We start from the raw sequence: 26,809 nt of genomic DNA, 5'->3' as shown, positions 1-26,809 counted from the left end.
AGTAGTAGTTAGGATTAGAACTGGTAGTAGTAGTACTAGTAGTAATAGTAGTAGTAGTTGTTTGGGTAGCACATGATCACCGCGGGGAAGTGGGTGTGATATGGGTGGGTAAAGGAAACGGACAAACGACGAGGTGGATCTAAAAATTTGGAAGTATTCAAGTACTATAAAAAAGTTATGAGGCACGGAAAAAATTTGAAATGATAAATATGACACGGAACTGAGGTAAAGAAAATGCAAAACAAAACAGGTAATATAAAATACTAACCCATAACTTACAACGAGGTAAAGCTGGGCTGCCGAGATATATATATAAAAAAAAAACGTTTATTTAAAAGAAAAAAAAATTCAGAAAGCGAGTGGGTGGAGCCCCTAGTCCAGGGCCCCACTGGCTTGAGCGGTCCGCCATGCTTGGTCGAGGAGCGCTAGTTGCATCTCCCGATCCTCGCTGGCGAGCCAAGTCTCCCACTGCTCCCTTCCGGAAAGTTTGCCGGCTATTTTTGGTGTATTAATTTTGGGTGGCCTGTTCTGGCAGTCTCACGTAATGTGGGCGAGAGTTGGCCGGCCTCCGCACCAAGGACAGCGAGCGCTGTACAGCGTTGGGTGAATGGCATTTTTCAAATAAAGGTTTGGAAATGTGTGCGTCTGTATTCGGCGCCAGTCATAAGAGTCCTGCCTGGATAGGTCAGGGTGTGGTGGACTGTACTTTCTTCGCTCGCGCCGCTGGTGCTCACGGATGTCTCGTGGTAAAAAGGGGTTTTCGTCAGAGTGGTTGGTCGCTCGGTTGACAAAAGCACGAGCTGCGCCGTCCGCTCTCTCATTGCCCTCGAGTCCTGCGTGACCCGGGCACCAGATGATCATGTGTTTCTGCGTTAGGTTGGATCCTAATAGGTGAATGGTGCTGTGTGGTAGCCTCCCGGTGAGGAATAGTCTACATGCGACTTGGGAATCTGTAAGAGTTATCGACGATTGTCCCAGAGCGTCCTTAGTTTTAATAGCTAGCGCGATGGCTGAAGCTTCTGCGGTATTCGCAGATGCAACTCTAGCCGTGGCACAAGTCACAAGCCCTTGATGTGCGGCCGCTCCTACTACTGCGAGGGCGTATTTGTAAGCACCACATCGAGCGACATCTGTGTAGACTGTATCCGGGTTTCCACCGAACTGCTGCATTAACTTTAGAGCTCGAGCATTTCTACGTCCCTGGTGGTATTTAGGACTCATGTTCTTAGGGATTGGGGCTACTATGATCCTTTCACGAAGGACTCTGGTCAGAGATTCGAGTTCTTCTCCCGCATGCTGTGGACGAGTAGGGTAACCCACGCGGCAAAGTAATTTTCTGCCACAGGTGGTTACGCTAAGCCGCTCCTGTTGAGATATGAGCGTCGCTGCCCGTAGCTCCTCGTAGTTATTGTGAATCCGAGGGCCAGCAGGCGTTCAGTAGAGGTTCCCTGTGGTAGGCCGAGAGCCGCTTTGTACGACGTTCTAATCAACGCATCTAGGGCCTTTAGTTCTGTTTTCGTGGGGTCCTGGAAAGGGAGGCTATATGTGAGACGACTTAGCACAAAAGCCTGAACGAGCCGGATCGTCTCTGTTTCCTTGAAACCTTTTCGGAGATAAGTTACTCTACGGATCATACGGGAGATCTGTTTCACCGTAGTCCTAAGGGTTTTAATGGTGTGGTCTACTCGTTTGTTGCTTTGCAGCCACAGTCCGAGGACTCGCATTTTCTGGACCTCCTTTATCTGGCTGTCTCCTAGAAAGAGGTTCACCGGCTCGTGAGTTTGACGGCCTCGCCCTCGTATCCTGATAAATTCTGATTTATCGGGAGCGCAGCTCATTCCACTGCTGCGAGCGAAGGTTTCAACAACGGTCGCTGCTTCTTGCAGGATTTCTTCTTTTTGTCCTAACGAGCCGCTGGTTGCCCATAGGGTAATATCGTCTGCATATATCGCGTACCCTAGCCCAGGTATGACGTCGAGTGTTTTGGCTAAGCGTCTCATACCGATATTGAAAAGAAGGGGGGTGAGTATCGCCCCTTGCGGTGTACCTCTATTGGGCATGGGAAAAGGGTCTGAGCGCGTAGTGCCAATGCCTATTGTCGCGATGCGAGAAGTCAGGAAAGAGCGGGCGTAATCATAGATTCTTTGTCCACAACCGATGTCACTTAGCTCAGATAAGATAAGTTCATGTGAAATAGTGTCGAATGCGCTTTTTAAATCAAGAGCCAGAACGAGATGTTCCGCACCAACCGTGGTGTTGCATAGAACTTCTTCGCGAAGTAGCAGGAAAACATCTTGTGTCGACAGATGTTGGCGAAAGCCGAATATGTTAGTGGGAAATAGGTTGCGGTCTTCAATGTAAGACGTGAGACGTGTGTGGATCACCTTCTCAAATAATTTGCCAAGACAGGAGGTTAGTGATATCGGCCTAAGATTTTGTAGATCATGAGGTTTTCCTGCTTTCGGAATAAGCACGATTTTGGCCTCCTTCCACTGTTGTGGAACTACGCCCCTCTCCCATATCTGTTCATTAAAATACTGGGTAAGCTGTTCTAGGTGCTCGTCGCTCAGGTTCCGGATCATAGCATTTGTGAGCTGATCTGGTCCTGGAGCAGTATTTCTCTTCGCAGCTTGCGCTGCCGCGAATAGTTCTGCCTTAGTTATCGGAGTGTCTAGCACCGCGTTTTCTTGCCCTTGGTATGGCAAGGTGCATGGGGGAGTGATTACTGCTCCTACGTACTTCTCTTTAAGCTTAGTGAGGAGGGCCTGATCTGTTCCTGAAAATTCTCCGGCAAGTTTTTGAAGAGTGCGGTTACTGGCCGTTTTTGTTTTTCCTGGCTCCATTATGCTGCGAAGTATCGCCCATGTCTTGGAGGTGTGTAACGTTTCGCGAAGTGAGTCGCAAAAGCTCGCCCAGCTCGCTGTCTCTAACTGCTGTGCGTAATCGTTTTCCCGCTCTGATATTTCAGCAATTCTGTGGCGCAGTTTGCGATTAAGTCGCTGTTTTTTCCATCGTTTAGTTAGCCCCCTTCTGGCTTCCCACATATGTAGCAGATGGTTGTCAACTACCGGCGTTTCCGCTGTGAGCGCTAGCCGCTTAGATGTTGCTTTATGAGCGCCTCGTATGTGTGTTGCCCACTCTTCAGCGTTCTCAGGTGATATCTCCGGCATGGGGATTTTGCGATAATTTACCCAGTTCGTGATTACCACCTGGCCACAGGGTCGCCGACACACTGATAATGAAATGGTCACTGCCTAGATTCTCTCCTAGATTGGTCCAGAATACCTCGTTGACATTATTTGTGAATGTGAGATCTGGAAAGGTGTCTGCACTGACGCTGTTACCTAATCTTGTCGGGTTTTGAGGGAGAATGATGAGTTGGAGATCATATGCTTCGGTCGCTCGCTCGAGCTCTCGGCCTTTGGGGGTGTCTGTTCGGTAACCCCAGCTGGTGTGAGGAGCATTGAAGTCCCCAAGAAGCAGTAGTCTATCCTGGGTGCCGGAGTGACACATGACGTACCGAATGATGGCCTCGAAATCGGCCCTCCTTTCTTTAGGTGGGCTGTACACGTTCGTGATTATTGTTTTTGCCTTACTACGCTTCTGCGGTAGTGTTGTTACAATTTGATGGTTGATGCTGCTAGTCGCCAGATAATCTATACTGATTGCTATGTCCTTGAACACCATCGTCGCGACCTTAGGGTAGTCTGGGTGGGTTATCGTGTAGTAGCCAGTCAATCTGACCGGCTTGTTACCGATCTCTTGCAAACAAATAACATCAGGTTTGACTGGCACCATGTTAATGTATTGTTGTAGAGCTGCCGCCCGTTTGTGGAAGGTGCGGCAGTTCCATTGCAAAATTTCGAGACATTCGTGACGTACTCGCGTTCTACTCGCCATGAATAGTGCTTTCGCTGTCCGAGGTCGATGTGGGTCGCGGACGGCGGTTAGATTGAGCGCTGGGGCTAATGCTGGCTCGCTTACGAGCCGCGCTCTTTGCACTGGCCACAGATTCATCGACGTAAGTTTTTAGGCTTTGAAATTCTGCGTACATCTGCTGCTGAAAATTTTGCATAGTTTGTAGTTGATGCACAACTTGTTGGAGTGTAACCTCCACAGAATTCGGCGTCGTTATAACCTCGAGAGGCATGCCTGCTGCTTTAGTATGTGCTGTTTTGTTCGCTTCGGTACAGCGACTAGCTTTGAGGGAGGCCAACTCTCGCTTAATTTCTGCCAAGCTCTCGCGGAGGGGCTTGTTCTCGTTAATGATTTTCTGATATTCGGGATTTTCTGTTATAGGAGCAGTAGGAGAAACGACTCGTGCCCAGCTTACCCTGTTATCTTGTGGCACTTGCTTGGTCACAGTGCCGAAAGCCCCCGATTTAGGCGGTTTTGGTGATTGGTAATGAGGTGGGTTTTTGGGATTGGAGTTCCTTCGGGTGCGCGATCTTGACCTGGATCGACGGCGAGTCTCTGATACCTCCGGCGAGGTCTGGCGTTCAACGGTCTACCCGGAAGGACAGCTCAACGAAGCCACCTCAACGCCTACGTTGGTTCGGCTACGGAGAAAACATTTCCAATGCTGGACCCAAGAATAGAGGCGACAAGAGAAATGACCGCAGGAACAGATAAACGCAGGCCACGACTGAGGATGGGAGTTTCCGTTCTTTGATTTACTACGTGTGATGCGTTAGATATGGATGCACCTTTTTAGCGCATTTTCTGAGCCTAGTGAATTCTGCACGCTACGAATAACGCGATACGCGCTACTGTCAAATTCAGGTATATGTGCTCGACTCTATAAAGAACCTCGATCTCGAGGTTTAAAGCGTATAGCTTTCTTTGCTTTTTTTATCCGTTTTTGTGGTTTCTCGGGGGTTGATAGTCGATAATCAGACGGGGCAACGAAGATGTTCAATCATTCGTTCGCTCGTTCTTTGGCTCGGTGTATTCTTCTACATTACCAGTAATCGTCGGTCATTCCGGCATAATTTTTTTATCAGTTGTTCTACTTTGGAAGATCCTATAAAGTCAATTTTTCTTCTCACTGTATTGTTCCTGAGGTGTCGTGTTTGCTGTTAATGTTTTACTTGTAGAAACAAATAAATTCTGCTGAATTTTCACAATTGTACGCGCACATATTGTAACTGGGTACTGCTTTAACAGGAGTAGAATTCATGAAAATTTTAACCATACACGAACGGGCAAGCGTTCATATGCCAAATATTGTTGTTTTTTCTACTGAGCGGTTTTAATAGAAAACAATTGACCTCCCCTTTCATTCTTTTCTCTTCATCCTCCTCATTTTCACCTCTCTCTTACCTCTTTTTCTCTTTTCATAGTAATTATGCTGTCGTCATGCAATCGTGATTATGCTGCCGTGGGTATGACATCGTCGTCATTGCTCATGCAGTGAAATCGGCAGTTGCCAGATCGAAGGTCAGCGGCGCTTGGTCCAGCTTGCTCCTGTATGAGCGGGCCCTGTTAAAATATAATTCGTGCACACGAGGCACCAACGTCTGTCTGGTTTTTCCTCACCCACACACTCGTCTTCATCACACTGTACTCATACCACTGTCATGCCATCGTCTTCATTGCGCAGTCATCATACAGTCATCATATAGTCAAAGCCTCAGTAAAGCCCTCTGAGGCTTTGGTAGGCCTGCTATGTGTACTTTGTTTGCCTTTAAGCAGAATAAAACTGTATTGTATGCATTCGTTATCATACCATCCTCCTAATGCCGTTATGGTCATTCCATGGTCTCCATTCTAACTTTGACATTCGCATATCAGGCAGCTGTCGTCACGATGTGGTCGTCACATGGTCGTCATCCTTCCATAGTTATGTCGCCATCATCACTCTGCGACTTTACCATAGTCACTTCAGTAACATCATCCCATTGAACACCATATTAACATCATCATATCATTCTGACGTCGTCATGCTGCCTTCATCGATCCACCGACGTCATTCTTTCTTTGTCATTCTAAAGTAATTATGTTGTCATCATTGAATCGTGATTGTGCCGTCATTGTTGTCATCATCGCTATTTTGTCGTCATCAGGCAGTCGCGTTCATGCATTAGTTGTCACTCTGTCGACGTCATGCCGTCGTGCTCATGCCATCGTCGTCATTTTAGCTTTGTCACCCAGCTGTCTTCGTACTATTGCCGTCGTACACTCTTCGTCGTCCAATTGTCATCCTGTGGTCATTTTAACGCTGTCGTTATATCATCGTCATCATCCAAGGATCGTAACCTCATTGTCGTCACGCCACTGTTGTCACTGCCTTAGTCATTGCACCGACGTCACTTATTCTTCGTTATTCCATCGTCGTTATGCGGCCAGGCTCATGGGTGATCTTGGCAAGCGAGTACCATAGGTAGCAACGTTAGAGGATACTTGATTATGTCACAAATAGCGGTAGCAACGGAACGTGGACTGGAGTGGAAAACTTTATTCTGGTCCCGCAGGACGCACTTAGTGCCTACCGGGCGTCTCCCACGTAAGGAGCGACAGGGAATATCCGGCAGCCGCTTCGCGGGCATGCTGGACTGCCCATTGCTGGCCAGCGAGTAGTGAACTTCTGAGGGACGTCTCCTACTTGCCGGAGGTACAGTCGGGAACAGCGCTTCTACATTTCCAGAGCATGTGTGCGAGTGTCGCCGTGTCTCCGCATGAAGGGCAATTGTCGCTGGGGTACGCGTCGGGATATAGAACGCGTCATCTCGTGGGGTTTGGGTACATGTGCGTCTGTAGTAAGCGTAGCGTTAGCGCCCGTGGCCTGTTAAGTTTGGGGTGTTGTGGCGGAAAGATGCGGAGCTCCAGGTAGAAGTGTTGTGTAATTTCGTTGTACGTAATGATCGCGTCCCGATTGCCCTCTAGCTCGACGAGATGGATTTGCCCGGGGTCGGCGCGGTTGGTAGGCGCACCCGCTGCGTCGTGGGCAATATCGTTGAGGATGGGCGAGACAACCGGCACCCAACCGAGATGGGCGGGGAACCAGATGACAGTGTGGTGCTTGAGGGTGCTCAGATCCGTGCTACGGAGGATGCGTAACGTCTCGTTGGAGACGACGCCACATTCGAAGGCTTTGATGGCCGGTCTGGAGTCACTGTAGATCGCTTCCCGTTGGCCGTCGAGCACCGCCAGGGCTATGGACACATGCTCCGCCACCTCGGGGTCTCGGGTGAGGACCGTAGCGGAGTTTAGGGCCCACTGTGTGGAAGAGACCGTGACCACGGCGAAGGCTCAGTTTTTACGGTAGGCGGCGTCGTCCACGAACGTGATGTTGTTCACTTTCATGTCTATGCTCTGGAGAAGTGCGGTTGCCCAGGCAAGGCGCCTGCCTCAGTTGTGATCCGGATGTACATATCGTGGAATAGGAGTGATTGTGAAGAAGTCTCGGATCTCGCGGAGAACCGGCGACGACTTCGGTGGATCCCTGGTAGTCAAGGAGAAGAAGCAGAGCTCGCGCAGAATGTGGCGGCCTGCCTTGGTGGTCGTGAGTCGGGTTACCTGCGTTTGCTCCTGCGCCTTGGCCATCTCCTCTAGCTTGTTGTGCACGCTGAGCTCGAGGAGTTCATGTGTGGTAGTAGAGATCCGGAAGGCAATGGGCCCGTTTCACTACCTTTCGAATGAGGGCGTTGAGTTTATTGCGCTCAGTGCGTAGCCAATCGCGCATGGTAGTGAAGTGGCAGAGAACAAACACGTGTACAAAACGTAGCAGGTCATCTTCTTTGAGGCCGTGGCAATAGCTAGCCACACTGTGTACGAGTCTTACGGCGTTCTCCGTTTTCGTCTTCAGCTTCTGCGCCGTTTGGGTGTTGGTTACGCTGTATTCGATGATCATGCCCAGGACCCTAATGGTGTTTACCTTGCGGACGGTATGGCCATCCCTGGTACGGAGGGTGATGTTCTGGTGTTGCGTTCGGCCACGGGTTTCCACATTCTAGGCTTGGCGCCCCGGCGTTTGGGCGAGTACAGCAACAGTTCCGACTTGGTGGGGGAGCCCTTGAGATCAGTGTGTTCGAGGTGGACTCGGCGGTTTCGACGGCCTCCTGCAGGGCGGATTCGATGAAGCCATCCTACGGTTATGGTTTTATTTATTAGTTTTTATTTATTAGTTACCTGCATCGCCCCGTAGGGCATTACAGCAGGGAGGTTACAAACTTGAATCAATACACCAACAAATTATTTCAACGCGTGGTAAAAAACATCATTTTCTGTAATATATACAATGGTCGATGGCAAACTGTTCCAATCTCGAACAGTTCTAACAAAAAAAGAATAACAGAAGACGTCTCCCCTACAAGAAAATTCTCTGACCTTCAAACAGTGGTCAAGTCGCCTAGATATATAATGTGGTGCCTGGATATACTTTTCGCGGTTTATGCCTGTTTTAGAATAATAAATATCGTGGAAAAATTTTAATCTAATATGCCTTGTACGATCCTTCAGCTCTTGCCATTTAAGTTTAAGTTTGCTTTCTGTCATGCTAAGCTGCCGGCTATAATTCCCAAGAACAAATCTAACTGCCCTATTCTGGATTTTTTCTAATTTGTTTATAAGCTCAGATGTGTGTGGGTCCCAACAAACACATCCATATTCAAGTATTGAACGTACATGAGTAAAGTACAACTGCGTCTTCAAGTTACTCGGTAAATGACTAAAATTGCGCCGCAAGAATCCCAAAACTGATGCCGCCTTATTTCCAATATAGTTAACATGCTTGTTCCATCGTAAATCAGAAGTAAAAAACACACCTAGATATTTAAATTCCTTGCTTACTTTTAGAGTTGAATCATGAATTCTATACCTATAGGGATGATTAGCTCGTTTTCTTATAAAGGTGACGTGAACAGTCTTATTTATATTTAATGACATATCCCAACGCACACACCAGTCTGCGATAGTGTTTAGGTCATCTTGCAGGATTTGTGAATCGGAAATGGCATCTACGACTCTATAAACAACACAATCATCGGCAAACATCCTGAATGAAGACTGTATACCAGCTGAAATATCATTAATATACAACAAAAACAATAGTGGCCCCAGCACTGAGCCTTGGGGAACTCCCGACGTAACTGATGCATATTGCGAAGATATACCGTTCAGAACCACAGCCTGTTTCCGCAATGACAAATATTCGGCAATCCACGCTATTACTTTACCATCCAAGTTATAAGCTTTTAATTTGGAGAGTAGGTTATGTCGTCCACGTAAATGGTGTGGTTTAGCCCGTTGAACTTCGAGAGTTGTTGGGAGAGCCCGATCATCACGAGGCTGAAAAACATCGGCGAGAGGACTGATCCGTGGGGGGTGCCCCACTGTACGAGCTCGACTGCTTCCGACACAAGGTCTCCTGTGTGTAGGATGGCCTTGCGCCGGGTAAGGAATGCCAACTACAGATGGTAAATAAACGTGACCAAGAATACAGTGCCTCTTGGACTTGATCAGATCCGCGAATATTTTTTCATTCATTAGTCACCCTTATTCTCACGCATCCCATACCGCTGTATGCACAGAGGCATTTACCCTCGCATTAAAAAAATATACGGTGTGTCGGTGCTTTGCTCTAATGCGAATCGTATTGTCATCGACAGTGTGCGTGCGATGAGTTCTGATGTAAATATTTCCTAGATACATAGTGCCGCTATTTATTTACTTTTTCAGAATGATGCAAAACTAAAATTTCGGTCTCCTGTTGCGAAAGAAAATGCTAAGGGAGACTGAAATTTATACTATTTATCATGTATTAGAAATGAATAAAGAGCAACAGAAGCACAACACTTTTCACCCGTCACGATCGTCAGCATTTCACCCGCAAAATCAACCTGGAACAATTGCATAATATTAAAAAGATTTTATTTTGATTACTTCATGTATAATATACATTTATCTAAATTATATAATCTTGTGTCTACATTCATCGTATTGTTATTTGAAGCCGTTGTCATTCTGGATGTCGCCGAAGAGGAAGACGAGAAGAGTGTTTGTTTGCAATATTGCTAGAATTGAGGTTTCGAGGCACATGGCATGTCTTCTGCCAAGCCACATCAGCCGGCTGCTAGCAATACTTCGCCGCTTCAGAAGAAAGCGGTCGGGCCCACGTCACCGCAGGGAAACGAAGATGGGCGACCAGAGACACTAGGACACAGCACGAAAGCTTCCATTGCCAAAAGCAAGAAGCCATCACTCCGTCCTGCACCAAAGGTGACGACAGCTCCCGAAAGAATACGAAAGCACACTGCTTCAATCGAGTGCGGGCAGTGTTCGATTTTGTCAGCGTTGCCGGCGCATCCAGTTGGCCCTTGTTCTTCGGGAAAAGCTAGACTGGTTCCTGCAAGGCCACAGCTAAAGGAAGCGAAAAAGGTGGATTCACTGCACATGCGCCACACTGCACATGAATCTGTCCGCAAGTCTTTGCCGCCACCTACCGCGCGAGGCAAGACACCCGCGTATCGTGCCGAAGATTCAGGGAACGTCAGTCGTAGATACGCAATGTATGCGCCAGAAAGAGAAGATGCTGCGGGATCTGTTGCTAATACGCAGTACTTTTCAAGGCGAAAGAAGCAAAAGTGTCCGAGACGCCGGTCTCAGGCTGCGGGAGAAGCTGTCTGTGCCGGATTCCCGTGCTCCACACCGCGCAAGCGCAGCGTTGTTCCGCCACGAGCTTCTGCACATGTCTCCAATGAAAAGAACTACGGCAGCAAACAACGAGAGAAAGCAACGCCTCCGTCTCGAAGCTGCCCTTCTGCGGCGAAAAAGGCTGATTTGGTCGTTCTCACGGAAAGTAAACGTGGTGACGGCCCGCCCAAAAAGTACACGACGTATCCCCCGAGGGTATCAAGGGGCAACGTGCTCGAAGTAGCAATGTCAGCTCCAAAGTCTGTAAAGGACGCGCGACCCAGGGCAGTGTCCTTTCCCGCGATATCTTCCAACCCTGTTAAAAAGAAGTCGCAGTCGGGCTACTTACAGCGCGACATTCAAGGAGCAGGTCTGAAACGCTATTCTGAATCCCAAGGTCAACAGCGAGCGTCAACAGCAGGCGCGCGGGACAAGCCGGCTGACCTCCGTCGGCTAAAAAACGTCCACCAGGCCACAAAGTTCGAACCATTCGAGCCGCCTTCTAAGCTGGAGTATTTCGTCGGTACGACAGACGCCAGCTACCCAACGCCCATCATTGCGTCCCTTCCTATACACGAGTTTCCACCCAAGAAGCGTCTGTCGTCATTTCCTGGACTTGAAATTTCCGAGAGAGACGAGAACCCGAGAAAGCCAGCCAGTCCGGCATTCTCAGAGCGTGATCATATCGTGGCTATGCAAATGGTGGCTGGTGCTTGTGTTTTTGTCGTCATCATAGCCACGACGCTGTTTGATGGGTACTATGTGTCGTGGAGCATCGACAGCAGCGAAGCGAGCACACGCAATTGGTCACTAGCCAGAGACTCCAATAGCGAAGAGAATCGTTCGTTGCCGGTCTTTCCGCTGATATTAGGAAGTGAAAACTGGATCATGCCCCAAGTCTTGGAATGACGTTGGCACTCCAGATACCTGCGGTAGAAGTAGTTACCCCGTGGAAAGAGAGTCTGAAGACGACGGAGCCACAAATGTCGTCATCTGTCGCAGGATATGTTCGACACATTGAAATTGAATCTGTCTTTCGTGCTAGATGTCTCAAGTGTTACGTTGAATGTAACGTTTTATGGTACGTTTCCTGTGTTTCATTTACGACGAAATCGCTATTGCTGCAAGATGGGGTAGTAACTACCACCATGTCTCTACAAGAATTTGTGTAACCTGACAAAGGAGTCGGGCAATGAAATAAAGAATTGCCGTTGGACAGGTCATGCATGATGTGCGGGTAAGTTTACAAGTATGCGAGCTAGTTTAATCTAACTAAAGCGAATATTTCGGCTAATTGGTACTGCTGCTTATGCCGCGACACACTTTCTAGCATGACAAAAACTTCAACGAAAAAGATAATTAGGGCTTTGCACCATCTCTTCTCTTTTTCCGTTAATTTCTTTTCGTTTTAGAAAATGGGGCGCTTTCTTTAAGCTGCACTGGATATTGAAAAATTGCCTTTCGCTGGTAGCAGAATTCTAAACCTTGTTCTAAATTACTCGATGGGGGAGCCATGACTTCTACGAGAAATCAATCTTTAATTGGAAAATAAAATGCACCAATTATCTTTTAAGGTATTTCTTTACGTCACATGTCTCAACGTACTAATTGTAGTTAGGAGCCGGCACCACACATTGAATTGGAATGAATTGTGAGGATTCCATCGGTTTCGAAATTTCAAGCTTCCGGTAAACACGCACTGCAGTTCCACTTACTTTTTTTACGAAGACGCTGTCTGATGCATTGAAGCGCAAAAGTAACTGGAACGTCAACGGACTCTGTTGGACACATTGAAAATATCTCGAAACTTATGTAGTCCTGAGAATACGTTACAAGTGGACATGCCTTTCGAATTCACTGACTGCAACTCACAGATTCAAGCATGTGCCGTAAACTAATTAAGAAGTTATTTTGCGTATAATCTCAACTATTCAAATAAGCATTACAATTTCTCGAAGAAGTAATGGTCGCCCCATCGAGTACTTTGATCAAGGTTTAGAACTGGGCTATTTGCCGGAAGCAACTTTTAAAAATTTGGTGCAACTAAAGAAGGAAACACCCTGTATACCGCAACACATAATCCGGTATGGAAAAATAATGTAGCCTCGTGTGAACACAAATATTTCGCCTCATGATATGCAGACACTTTTAAACAACCTCTCGGCATGTTTATGGCGCAAGAGGTGTAGAAAAGTACCTTTTCTGCCTTGCAAATAATTAGTTTGATTATTGCGGCGAATTGGGTGCCTTCGTACATATTTGAAAAGGCAGCATGCAGTGCAAAAAAAGACAGAAGGAGATGAGACGGCAAGGATAAGCGCTAAATTTCCAACAACATTATTGTCAATGTCAGCTTGGCCTCCATCACGCTTTCAGACAAAGAGCTGGCCTACTTACGCATGCACAGATGATGACCCCTGGCTGGCGCAGTACTTACTTATTTGTGAAACATACACAGTAATGTTGATGGAAGTTCAGGGCTCATCCTTGTCGTCTCGTATCCGTACTTGTCTTTTTTGCTTTGCCGCCTTTTCAAATAATTAGCCTTGCGATAACAACGGCCTATCGTGATGTGGGTCACAGAGAAAGAGCTCTCAAGCATCGTTCCTTCTACCAGCGCTTGAGCTTGTCGATGGAAACCTACACGCCTCCGATTTTGCTCAGCGCTTGCCATTGGTGTGAGTAGCCACAAGTGCCTTAATTTATTTAATGATTCAGATATTTTCCAGGTTCTCACCACAATATTGATTGAGCAAGCATTTACCATATACCGCTCTATCGTTGCCGCTACCGTGTCCGACAGCTACCAGCCGGTTTGTGTGCAATACATAAACTGTGCCACGAGTGCAACTGGCTCAGCTTAGCGAGCATGCGCCAACCGTGCTCGTGCCGGAGACCACCGAGGAAATGGCATGAATATATATATATATATATATATATATATATATATATATATATATATATATATATATATATATATATATATATATATATATATATATATATATATATATATGTATATAGACCGATACCCAATAATCATCATGATCAGCCTACTTTTATGTCCACTGCGCGACAAAGGACTCTCCCTGCGATCTCCAATTACACCTGTCTTGCGCAGGGTAATTCTAACTTGGCCTGAAAATTTCTCAATTTCATTGCAACATGTTGTTTTCAACCGTTCTCGACGGTATTTGCCTTAACTCGGCACTCATTCTGTCACTAATGGTCCGCCGAATATCTACCCTATGCATGAGATGGCCTGCCAAGCTCCATTTCGTTTTCTTCGGCTATCCCTGTTTGCTCTCTGATTCACACATCATTAATATGTACCCGGTTATTAAGTATTTCCGGTTTAAATATAGTCGCGATGAATCTGTCGCCCCGTCGCCATTCAGCCTAATGTATTGGGTGACTGATTAACGAATGTCACGCGGCTAGTGCATAGTATTTACTTCATCTTGCGGCACGTACGCGTGTGGAATCGGCGAAATGTCGTGCCCGCAGACCACAGATGGTGAAATTGCGGCCCACAGACCTTTCCCGGACTGCACTCGCCACCGACAGTGACGTCAAAACATGGTAGCTATGACGTGTTTCCTACTGCCATAGTTTCTAGCGCTTACAAGTCGTAGTCATGGACGACGACGTGGATGATGGTTCTTGCGTATCCGACGTGGCTAGTGCCTTGACTTTCATGAGTGCGATCGCAGAAAAGTGGGACCTGATGGAGAAACTGGCTTGCGGCTAGTTTGAGGATGACGTCGTCGCAGCAAGGCCGCCACGGCGGCAAGTGAAAAATCGCAGCTCGTTTGCTGCCTGCTCGCAAATAAAACTTGTCTGTGTGTGAGTTGGAGTGGCGATTAAGACTTTTTTTGGCCCGTCTATAGCCGTTCATCTGTCATGGTCGGTTAATGGGTACATCGGTTAGTGCGTATGTGATCCACGTTCCCCGACAACTACGTATTAAGGAGGTTTTACCGTATTGTGGTATGCTAAACGTTTGTAACAACCTTAAAATTGCAATTTCCTTACTCATCCAGCGAAGAGCCCCCTTGGAAGAAATCAGTATAGTAGAGTAACACTTCACCGGCTATCCCATGGAGCGCTGATAAAATAAACGGTCAGCGGGAAACGAAGCAGAAGTGAAAATAGCGTAGAAACGCATAGCTGGCCTGACGATATTTCTGTAACCAGCGAAACCAACACGGACACAAGGAAGGGCCGTTCAAAGAGGCGTACTGTACTTGCGTATGTGTGTGCATCTTGGCAAAGTTCACAGATAAAAAAAAAAATGTCGCTCCGCAAGATGACTGGCCAAGTGTGCGATCTATATCGGCGACGGTTAAACGGCGCCGCGTCTGTTAGTGTTTCATTATAGCTCCGTAGTACAAGTTCTTATCAATGTTATAAGATTCGACCAGAAGAAAATCCATTGGTTAATCATTCTTTTAAAGCACCATGCAGTTACGAATCCCAAATTATGTGAATCAGTGACCTTGTGAACTTTAACGGCGGCATCGTCGTCCATTGCAGCGCTGGACAACTTGATCGGTCTCTGTATAATATATATATATATATATATATATATATATATATATATATACATATATATATATATATATATATATGTATATATATATATATATATATATATATATATATATATATATGTATATATATATATATATATATATATGTATATATATATATATATATATATATATATATATATAAATAGTCATATCATAAGAAGCCAACAAACACTGACACCAAGGACAACATAGGGGAAATTACTTGTGCTTAATAAATGAAATAAAGAAACGATAAATTAATGGAAATTAAAGTGGATGAAAAAACAACTTGCCACAGGTGGGAACCGAACCCACAACCTTCGCAGTTTGCGTGCGATGCTCTGCCTCATTTTCTACCGTGTTACAGCTCGCGATCATGCTCTGTTATCCGCTTGCGTCTTACTCAGAGTTCGTGTAGCACTGACTTATAACGCTAGTCAGGTGTTCTCGTACACAGCGTGCAAAATCGTCCGCTGCGCGAAGCCAAACGCAGAAGCTCGCGTACGAGACCGTAACCAGAAGTGCGTCACTCGGCAAAAACACGCGCGCAAGAGAGAGGGGAGAGATAAAAAAGGAGGGGTTCATGACGTATTCCTCACGTGATCATCCGTTTCCGTCATGGGAGAACGCAGGGAAAGAATTTCGCTTGTGGAGGCTAGACGGGGCAAATGGAGAGAAAGTCTACGTTGGCGGTGACCCTCGCCTCCTGAAATGGATTCGCGGCCCTTCAAATAGTTTTATTCCTGCTATTTTAATTATTAAACTAATTTGAAAAAAAAGCATCTTGCTAAGAATACTCCTCAGAGGGCACTCTTGGATCTGGAAGACAATCCCACCGCTCTTCACCAGTTATTGGATCTTGCCGTTGAGTGCGGGAGTTGGCCGACGTTGAGAAGGATATTGAGATGAAAACTGGAGATTTATTTACATTATTTACTGTGAGAATACAAAGAAATTAACAGTAATAAAGTCATTGATGGCCGGCACCAAGTCGGACGCTGCAGCCCGTGGCAAGAAGCCCGAAAGAGATGAATGAAGGAATGTTTCTCTCTGCTCCCTGTCTCTGGATTTTAACCCCTTCGGTGTCTCGGGGTCACGTCATTTTCGTTCACTCGTCGAGCCCGCTCAGATGTCGTCATTTTCGGCCAATGGTAGTCGCCCGTGAACGTGCAGTCACATTCGGCTCAGGGGGTCGCTCCATGGGCTTCACTGTCCGAGGGATGACTTGCCACCGGTATTGCCTTCACGTCTGCAACTGCCGTCACAATCGGCAGATGGTGTGGCTCCAAGGGCTTCACGGTGACTTACAGCCGGCGTTCCCATCGGGTTTGCAAGTGAGAGAGAGAGATAATCAACTTTTGTACAGAGCCCTTAGTAACGGTTGGTGCGCGTTGGCACTAGATGGGGTGGAACCTTCTTCTCAGGTCCCATATGCGTCCAGCAGTACCTGACCCCTAGCCGCCAGCGCGAGCTGGGTCAGTAGGTCGGGGCTGGACAACAAGGTCTCCCATCGCTCGGGGGGTTGGGGCTGGGGAGGGTGGGTGCTAGGGATGGTGGGGGGTTCCTGAGGTTAGTGCACTCTACAAGTATGTGTGCTAGAGTGCCTTTTGACCGTTTGCAAAACGGGCATGAAGTGTCATGCTCTGTTGGGAACATCTTGTGCAAGAGGATGGGATGCGCTAGCGACCCCGCTTGCGTGCGTCGCACGATCGTTTGCTGCATTCGGCTGATTTGCAGATGCGGACGGGAAGCCTACATCTGCCGCTTCTGTACATTTGCGTGATTTCTTAGTAACTTTTCACGGGGGATGGTGTCACTATGCCCGAGAACTGTCAATCCGGGCCGAGGACGAGCCGGGTTTGCAAGCGCTCAGTGTGGGTAGACGGGTTGTTTTCGAGCGACCTTTCAGAGCTGCAAAAGAGCTTTGCTCGGGACCCAGGTTACCTGGAACCGTGCCAGGCTCCCGTTGCACTTTCCAGAAGAGTCAAGCAGTGGGACAATAGCTTCACGTGCGGCGCACGAGGTGGGTGGGGGCCGCCAACTTGTCTGGACGTGCTGCACCCCGGGAACGTGGTAGATGCGCTACTGCGCACCTTATTTAGGTGCGTCGGCGATTCGATGTGGTCTGGTTGACTCGAAGGATGCCAGGAAAAGGGCCCATATCTAACAGCACGTAACAACTTCCAGCGTATAACCAAAAATTTGCTACTTGGCTTGGGGACGTGCCCATTAAAGTGGTTACGATATTGAAAGCCACCAGCTACAACTCGTGAATTACAATATGTGCCATAAGGTATTTCTTTCGAAAGCTTTTAAAGATTGTAAATTATTCTAGTGTTTATTTTGATCTCTCGCACAAATAATGTCCACCTCATTAGTAGAATTCTGCTAAGGGCCACAAAGGATTTTTAAAATTATGGTAATGATAAAAAAAGACGCCGCATGTTAAGTGTGAAATCGGTCATGTGTGCACGGCGCTTTTAGCCCACATTTCTAACCCAGCGTGCATGCTCCGCGTTAACAGAATTTAAAGCGCCGAAAGAAGCCGCTGCACAGAACAGCAGAATTGCAACCGACCGCACTACGAGGGTGCCTTCACGGTCCAGAGACCGAACTTATATGAGGTCGAAATGAAAAAACGCCCTAGTGCTGCGTATAGGGTGTGCGTTAAAGAACCCCAGGTGGCCAAACTTAATCCGAAGTCCTCAATTCAGGCGTACCTCATCATCGTACCTTGACTCTCGGACGTAAAGTCCGAGATTTTAATAACTTTATTTACATGTTTGCCAGAAGTTCCGTTATTTCGAGCCCGTGAGATTTAGCAGATTTAGATTCCAGACTTGCAGTAGGAAAGACGATGCGAAATAACGTAGGCCAACAACAATAAGTGGGTTAAACGGGTGGCGCCAACTAATATAATAAGCAAGATGGCGTGCTCCCGAAAAGAATGAAACCACGAGAAGTCATCCACGAATATCGCAAAATTTCAGTACTGCCGACCAGGAATTGGGGGCGAGTGCTTACGGAGTCGCCATCTGTTGGAATCGCCTCCCTTGCCTAGTATGAGGGATAACCCGGCGCGCTGCTATGTTTGGCTGTCGGCACTCAATAAAGGCATCACCCGGGAGCCCTCCTGGACATTTCTGTGACTACTATAGAAACGACAGAAGTTTTTGACTGTCAAAATAATAATCTTAGGCAAAGAAAAAGCACATAATGGTTTACAGGCGCTATCTCCTTACCGAATACGTACAATGAACGCCCACTAGCTACGTGCAGTCCCCGCGATGGAGTCCCCCGAACCGACTTCTTGCATGAAAGCTAGGCAGTCGCGGAGAGGAAACTACGTGAAATATGTTCTTATAGTGGGTTGTCTGTATAATTGAATGGAGCATAACAGAATGAAGCCTCAGTGCAGAGATCGCAAAGGTTCGCGGCGATCGACTGCGCGTCTACATGCATGTCCGCGAACAATGTTTCGCTTTGTGCCGTGAGCTTTCGGCCGCAGCATATGAGCTATGGACATTACACAAGCAACTTTTGTTGCGTGAACTATCAGAGCTATTCAAAAATAATTTTTTTGTAACTAGGGACTTCGGCGCCTACGGCGACCTGTTATGTGCCGTCGCAACGATTCAATTTTTTTTCTTCTAAATTCTTCGACACCTCATTATCATCATTTCTGAAATTGCGTCGCATTGTAAATATGTTTATTGGTGTTCTGAGCGAGCAATTTCCTCCTGCTCCTTTTTCTTAATCCACTAAATTCATTGTTTGGTGTTAACACAAACACGAGCATATGCCTTGCTTTTTTTAAATGCGCTCCTCCCCCCGTTCTCTTGCCACTTCAGTAAACTTGCCAGTGTACCTGTGCCAGTGTGCCAGTATAACAAGTTAATCGACCAATGCTTCATGAAATTAGCCGGGCATCGCGCGTGGGCGAAAATCATAGTGCAAGTTTTCTGCTACTTAGTGAACATCGCAGCACCGACCCCGTATCAGAAATCTTCCTCGCGGAAGTGCTTTCTGCGCACCCGAGTTCAGGCCGATGGCTGCTTGCCGGTTCTAAGTTTTAGTGATTCAAGCTTCGCGCAGCTTCTTCTCCTGCTGGTTCGTGTGAAGGCTGACACCGGGCTCCATTCCGTACGTCCGGCACTGAGGCACCCAGCAGTAGCCTGCCATGTTGGACGCTTTCAAAGGCATGCTACTACCTATTAAAGGGCTTTCAAGTGTTGTTGAGCAGACACCCGAAGCGGGAAATCCTCCCACTTAGGGCCGATTTACGCTCAAACCGCCCATCGCCGCACGCCGCACCGCATGCATGCGGATCGTGAAAAACGGGCGGTCGTCGCGATCGGTCACAAAATTGCATTTACGCTGAAACCGCATGATGCGTTGCGGTTCGCATGCGCCCTCTGGTTGTCGAAATAGGTAACCAGCAACTGGCAACATGCATCAGCGAGTTGGCAGCCTCGAGTGCTGGCGACCAGCAATATTTCGCATCGTGCCAAGATATTGTTATTGCGTTTGCTGTAGTATTAGTTATTTTTATATTATTTAGCTCGAGCGGTTCGAATGCGCCTGCATCCGCACTTCGTTTTGGGGACGCGACGTCTGTTGAAAGCTGGCAAACATTCGGCAGTGCGCAGAGCAACACTGTTCAAAGTCGGCTCGGCAACTATCGCCAACAGCAGACGACACTAGCATATTTTTGTCGATGTAAGTTGAAGTTTCCGCATCATGGTGAGAACGCGACTCCTGCACTGTCACATTCATTGCTGCATGTGTGGCATTGACGTGGTGACCCACCTTTGGAACACTGTGCAGTCGTCTTACCTGTGCCGCCTTTTTGTTATTTGTTTACTGCTACCGCGTAATGTTGCGACAACATACGTCACTATGTGCTCGGTTGTGTACGGCGCGCTGGCGCACTTTTTATAGCTGTGCTAGCGAAAGCTTGTGTTGTGGACAAGCGACGCACCATCGCTCCTCGGCTGGACGAAGCACCAGCGCGGAGAAACGGGAAGCGACCCCATCCCGAGTGGAGTTCTGAGAATCCTCCGTCGCCCTCAGCGTCTCGGCTACTGGACAGGGACCGAGAGTTTGCCCTCTCGAACAAATGCAGCTCTCGCCTGCGTCTTTTGAAGAAAATAAACGCAGTCTGTTTTCTGCCACCAACCGATGCGCACTCCTTTCACGGATGGGGCCAGACCCCGTACGTAACACTGGCGATGAGGCAGGAGTTGCGAAGCGGATCTATAAGTTTTCGAAGTTAAGGCCATGGCTACAGGACGAATGCGCGGCGCTGTCGAGCCTTTCTCGGGCAAATCATGGGAATCGTGGGTCCAGGGCCTCGACTTTTACTTCGTGGCGAGCGACGTCAGCGAAGAAGCGGGCACTTCTCACGCTTTGTGGAGCCGACACTTTCGAACACCGTGTGCGCGCTGATAGCGCCGAAGATATCCGGCAGAAGTCAACTTAAATGATTTAGTGACACTTCTTAGGCGGCACTTCGACACCAGGACATCCGCGCGTTAGAGCCGGTACGTGTTTCAAAGACCCGACCAACGGCCAGACGAGTCGATCAGCAGCTACGCTGCGGCCCTTGGAACCAATTGACAGCCGACTGCAACTTCGGAGCGCTGCCTTCGGCTACAGTATCGACGACGTCACCTGACACCCAAACGACCGCTTCTGCGGCGAATCCAACTATGCCGTCCCAAGATGTGATGCTGCGACAGGTTCGTCCTCGGCGTCTGGGACGAAAATCTTTCGCCGAGACTGTTCGCAGAAAAAGCCTGACATTTCAATGCACTGTGGACTTACCTTGTCAGCGGAAAGTGCGTCAAGGCATCAGCGAGATATCAAAGGAGTGGCAAACTCGGGGGAAATTAACAGGACGTCGCAAATCAAGCCAGGGGGCAAGCATACATCAGCGCGACATTGTTATCGATGCGACGTACGGCTTGCACGACCCTGAAACATGCAAATTCAAGACAGCCGAGTGCCGTTTCTGCTCCAAGGAAGGTCATGTCGAGCATGCCTGCATCTCAAAGAAAAAGAAAAACACGGAACCACGCTCCGACAACTAGCAGCTACGGGCACACAGTGTCAAACCACCACCTGTCAGCAAATCCTGCTGCAAGCTGCACACAGATAGTACACACTGCCCCAAGTTCCTTGTGGACTTGATAGTGGAGGGAAAGCCAGTCCAGTTTGAGGTGGACACAGGTACGGCATGCTCCCTGATAAGCGAGGACACGGACTACAGAAGGCGGAAGAAAAACACTCCATGGCTTTTATGCGAGCCGCTCGATTTGTGCTCATGGTCAGGTAAACAATTACACATCCTGGGCTCCGCACAAGTTCATGTGATGTTGAGATCAAAGGACTATCTGCTGCCATTGTTGGTTATGAAGGGCACTGGGTGCAACCTCCTAGGAAGAGATTGGTTTTTGGCACTTCAAATTCAGGTGAAGGGGATCAACCACGTTGGAGAGCCAGCACTAGAAATTACGACGACTGCATTTGACGACTGCATTTTGGAGAACAGAGCAATGATCGTGGTGGAATTGTATAGGCTCCTAGAGAAAAACACGCCCTGGAAATGGAAGAGCAAGCATCAAGTCAATTTCGAGGCACTTAAGGAGATGATTCGTGCATCTACAGTACTCACTCACTACGACGGGACGAAGCCCCTTCTTTTGTCTGTGGACGCATCGCCGTACGGCTTTGATGCCGTCCTCGCTCGGGAAGATGCTATTTGCCGAGAGGCGCCCATTGCATTCAGTTCATGAACACTGGGAAGTGCCAAAAAGAGCTACTTCCAGCTCAACAAAGAAAGTGCAGCAGTAATCTACAGCATCAGTCATTTTCATAAGTACATAGCTGGCCGGCATGTGACCATAACAGATCGCCAGGCATTGATTGGAATCGTGAGTGAAACAAAGCAAGCACCCCGGGTCTTTTCACCAAGGATTACGCGATGGTGCCTTAAACTAGCAAAGTACGATTACAAGTTGCTGTACAGGCCTGGCCTACTGCACCAAAATGCGGACACTCTAAGCTGACTTCCACTACCGGCACAAGTTGAACCTTATCCCCCAAGAGACGTGCTCATGTTGGCTGCCATGCTCAGCTTCGAGCTTTCACCGCATCAACAAGCACGAATGACTCGAATGAGTCCTGTCCCAAGTGCTGGAGGCTGTTTCAAACGGTGAAGTTCATAAACTGCCAAAAGAGCAGTTTTCATCGTGCCGGAAACTGGAGACTGAGCTTTCAGCGCAGGAAGGGTGCCTTGTTAGAGGCTCCTGGATGGTAACTCCAAAACAAAGGCGAGAAACTACCTTCTTCAACTCGCACCTGCTAACCACCATATAATTGTGGTCATGAAGGCATGTGCACGAAGGTACTTTTGTTAGGCATGCATTTGACGCAGATATCGAACGGCTCACTAGAAACTGTGCAACTTGTTGTCAACACCAAAGGGCACCAGCCAGTGCACCAGTGCCCAAATAGGAACGCACCAGAACGCCTTGGGACACAGCTCATGCAGACTTCGTTGGTCCCATAGAAGGCAGAATGCTGGCTAATTGTTGTGGACACATACAGTAAGTTGTTGGAAGTGTGCTCCATGCATAATTACACAGTCTGCCACATTGATTGAGGAACTCTGGAACCTTTTTGCAGCTTTTGGGCTCCCAAAAAAGCTTGTGACTGATAACGGGCCATCCTTCGTTTCAGTAGAAGTTGAGAGCTTCCTAAAGAAGAATGGGGTGACCCATGTAACAAGCACACCGTACCATCCTACAACAAATGGCCAAGCAGAAAGGATGGCTTTCGAAACAAAATGAGCATTAGCCAAAAACAAGGACGGAACATTCGTGTGTAGGCTGGCCCACTTTTTCTAGAGCAACACACCACCATCTGCACATCAAAGGGTGAAATGCCAGCTGCACTTGGGTTTGGGCAAAAGCAAAAGCAAGCAAAAGCGAACAAAATCCATACCAACTGCAACAGGGATACAAAGTCGAGAGTACTCGCTGTCGGACAAGCAGTTTTCTTTCGAAACTTTGGAGGGAATCCGATTTGGACAGAGGGAACGGTTTTGGAAAAGCTAGGCCACAGATCGTGGCTCATTAAAGGCCCCAACAGGTTAGTGCAACGACAATGCGACCACATCAAGCCCGGTGTTTTGAGATACCCAACAGAAGATTTGGTGAGACAGGATAAGGGCTGTACACTAACCGCAAGCAGTGTCCCGCTCCCATTTATGCTTGGGATAAAAGCAGATAACTCCACGTCATCAGAGGCCACTCTCTCAGGAATGCTGAAGCCTTCGCAATCATCGGTGACCAAACCAGAGATTGGCACTGCCCCTGAGACCGTGCCAAACACAACTGCAGAGCCATGCCTGCAGTGGGAACGACACCCTCAGGATCACCACGGCGACTCCATCTGAGAAGGGAGGAAAATGTGTACAAGCGATGCACCAGCACTCCTCGGCTGGACAAGGCACCAGTGCAGACGAAACAGGAAGCGACCCCGCCCCGAGTCGAGTTCCAAGGATTCTCCATCACCCCCAGCGTCTCGGCCACTAGACAGGGACCGAGAGTTTGCCCCGTCAAACACATGCGGCTCTCATCTGCATCTCTTGTAGAAAATAAACTCGGTCTGTTTTCTGCCACCAACCAATGTGCATTCCTTTCACGGATGGGGCCAGACCCTGTACGTAACAGCTTGGAAGAACGCGCATACACGAACACACAGGTGTATCTAAGCCAATGAGCAAGGGATCTGTCACAGCAACAGCGTAGCACGCTGAAGCGCCGCAGCATTATCTATTAACATACTCCTATACAGATGGTTCTATTATCACGGAATACAGCTGTGTTGATTGACAAGCCACTTCGTCACCGAGCACGCATGTGAATCATCAACAGTGGCTTGTTGATTTAGTTTCACTTTGCTGCTGAGGTCTCTTTAGTAGCTGTCAAGTTAATAGTGAGCCTACAATTGCTTACATGATGTAATATGGCATCGCACTTCTGAACAATGATGTAACACCGAATGAACGTACAGGAGCGCACAGAGCTAGCATTTGTTCATTCTATGTTACGTCATTATTTCAAATTCCACTGCCATGTTAAGTCATGACTAAACAACTAGCCATCAGTACGTCTTGAGCAATTGATTACAATTATGACATACATAAAAGTGATATGTACAGATCACAGTTTGCTTCTTCAGCCAGAGATGCTTGTCAGATATGTTTTCAACAGAAGAATGCTTGCATGAAAACAAATATTAATTAATATTGCTGAAAAGACACCCCATATAGGCGTGAATTCACCTAATGTTTACATTTCTTGTTGGTGCTAAAAATGTCCCTGCCAATAGAAGTAGTGTTATGTCATTCATGCCTTAAGAGATGACAGAGGTTTACAGGGCACACAAGGCAGCAATGCCCATGCATAAAGGCCTGAGTGGCCAACCTGCTGCCCATTCACTATTTATCCATACCTCTATCAGCATTTAAACAATGTACAGCCTGTGGTCAAAGTGAATACAAGCATGCTTGCTCTCTCAGCAATGGCGACAATCAAGGATGATTGCCTTGAGACCGTTTGCTGCTGTCAACATCATTTTTGCATGCATTCTCTTTTTATTTTTTTCCCTAGATAAAAAAGAAGCTTGCACAGTCGGTGAGCTATAGCAAAGTAATGTTATTTGATAGCGTTGGGCATGGCCCTAATCTCATTCATGTAGTGACAACCTAGCCAGCTAATGCACAGCCACATTAAAAAGAAAGAGAAGTGCGTAGGCTAACAAACAGGTGCACAGTATGTGTACATCACCTCAAAGCAAAGCAAGATTATCAAGCGAATATAGAGATCTAGATTAAGGGGACGCAAGCATTGAGGCCCCCTAGTACTTCGAGCCTCAACGATTGCATCCCCCTGACCTAAACCTCTCTAATAAGCTTTGCAATGAGTGCAGTGATCTTGCATGCGAAATGGTTGACGTAGTAAGTCGTTTTATATTTGCCTTTCTGAATCAGTAACAGCTTAAACAGGTACATGACAATGAAATGAAATGCTGGCTCATATGGTGCACAAGACACAAGTAGGGGAGAACATTTGCCATGCCTGCTGTAACACCAATAATAATATGCAGTAGCTTGTAGGCAATGAATGCATGTTGATTGTGTGAGAGCAACTTGCACCTACAACTAATGAAAGAACAGAATGTCTGCATTGTAGACATTAGTTAATTAGCAGCATGTGTGCAGCAGCACAAGAAAGTAAGGGAATGTTTGTTGCCATGTTTTGCTTTCATAACCGACAGACAGTTTTTTGGGTGGAGCTTTATGATGAATTCATATTATGTTCTATGTAAATCTGTAATGTGGGCATGTTCTATTATCCAATCACTTCATAAGTAGTCAAATGAATGCAGGCAGCCCCATAAACACTGTGAAATGGAACGCAGAAATCTCCAGTTAAGAAGCCATAGTGACTCACTCTGTGCTGAACATAAAATAGAAAAAATGCGTAGTGGCAAATTGGGTGCACATTCTCATCTGCCATACAAATCTATATATTACAAGTAATCTTTCACTCATTCTCGTATTGCTTACAGTTGCATGAACCTTACTGCAGCATCCTCTGTGGAGTAAAATAATCTTGCCAGCCACAGCTACTTGTTCACTCTATTAACATATACTAGCCCCCAGGCTCTCCTGTATTCCTTCATGCATGCCACAATAGCATGGCTGTGCTCAATCACCTCTTTCCATTCCACTGAAATGAAGATGGCATATATTTGTTACCAAAATATGCTCTAAAGCATAACTGTTTATCATTCTTTAAGCCTCTGAGAAGTTGGGATGGATGTTCAGCCTTGCTGTTGTGCCATTTCATAGGTTCTAACCCACCGTCATATTTCTAAACAAGCAATGATGAAATTATATAATCAAGCCATACCATTAGTACAACTGAGGTATTGCTTTCCCAGGGAGTCTCACTGCCACCTCACCAATTTCGTAAATAATTAGACATGTTGACAACCTCGACATGTTGAAGTTACCTTCACAGCCTGTGTTTTAACCCGACAAATAAACCAGATTAACCAAACAGCCCTTACATCACTCTCTTATTCACTTGATATACTAACTAGCACATGGCATTATAGTCGTATTAATATCTGTTTCTATGTTTGGTGAATTGCACAAATCATTTTTGTCGCCCTTACAGCCTAGCTGATGCTGTCTTTCTTTATAACAATTAAGCAACAACCTTACTTGGTGCATTGCTGTGAAAACTATAACTAGCTTCACAGTAGCACTGCACATGTACCCTCAGACCACATCATAGACATGCTTCTGTACGTACTAGAGGCTGGCCACAATCAGCATAATTTGGAAATCTAGATGAACAGGGTGCAAATTCATGTGTATCAAATAAATGTCTGTTCCATTGAGAGGCTGTGTGTATGTGATATAGTTATCAGTTCACTATACTTATGGCAGAAGAACAGAAAACACAGAACAACAAAATCAAGTTCTCTCTGAAAAGCTGCTTTTTGCCACTATTATTAAAGCA

The sequence above is a fragment of the Dermacentor albipictus genome, chromosome 3 (genome assembly GCF_038994185.2).
Source record: "Dermacentor albipictus isolate Rhodes 1998 colony chromosome 3, USDA_Dalb.pri_finalv2, whole genome shotgun sequence".
Classification (NCBI taxonomy): domain Eukaryota; kingdom Metazoa; phylum Arthropoda; class Arachnida; order Ixodida; family Ixodidae; genus Dermacentor; species Dermacentor albipictus.
This window is presented reverse-complemented; position numbering follows the sequence as displayed.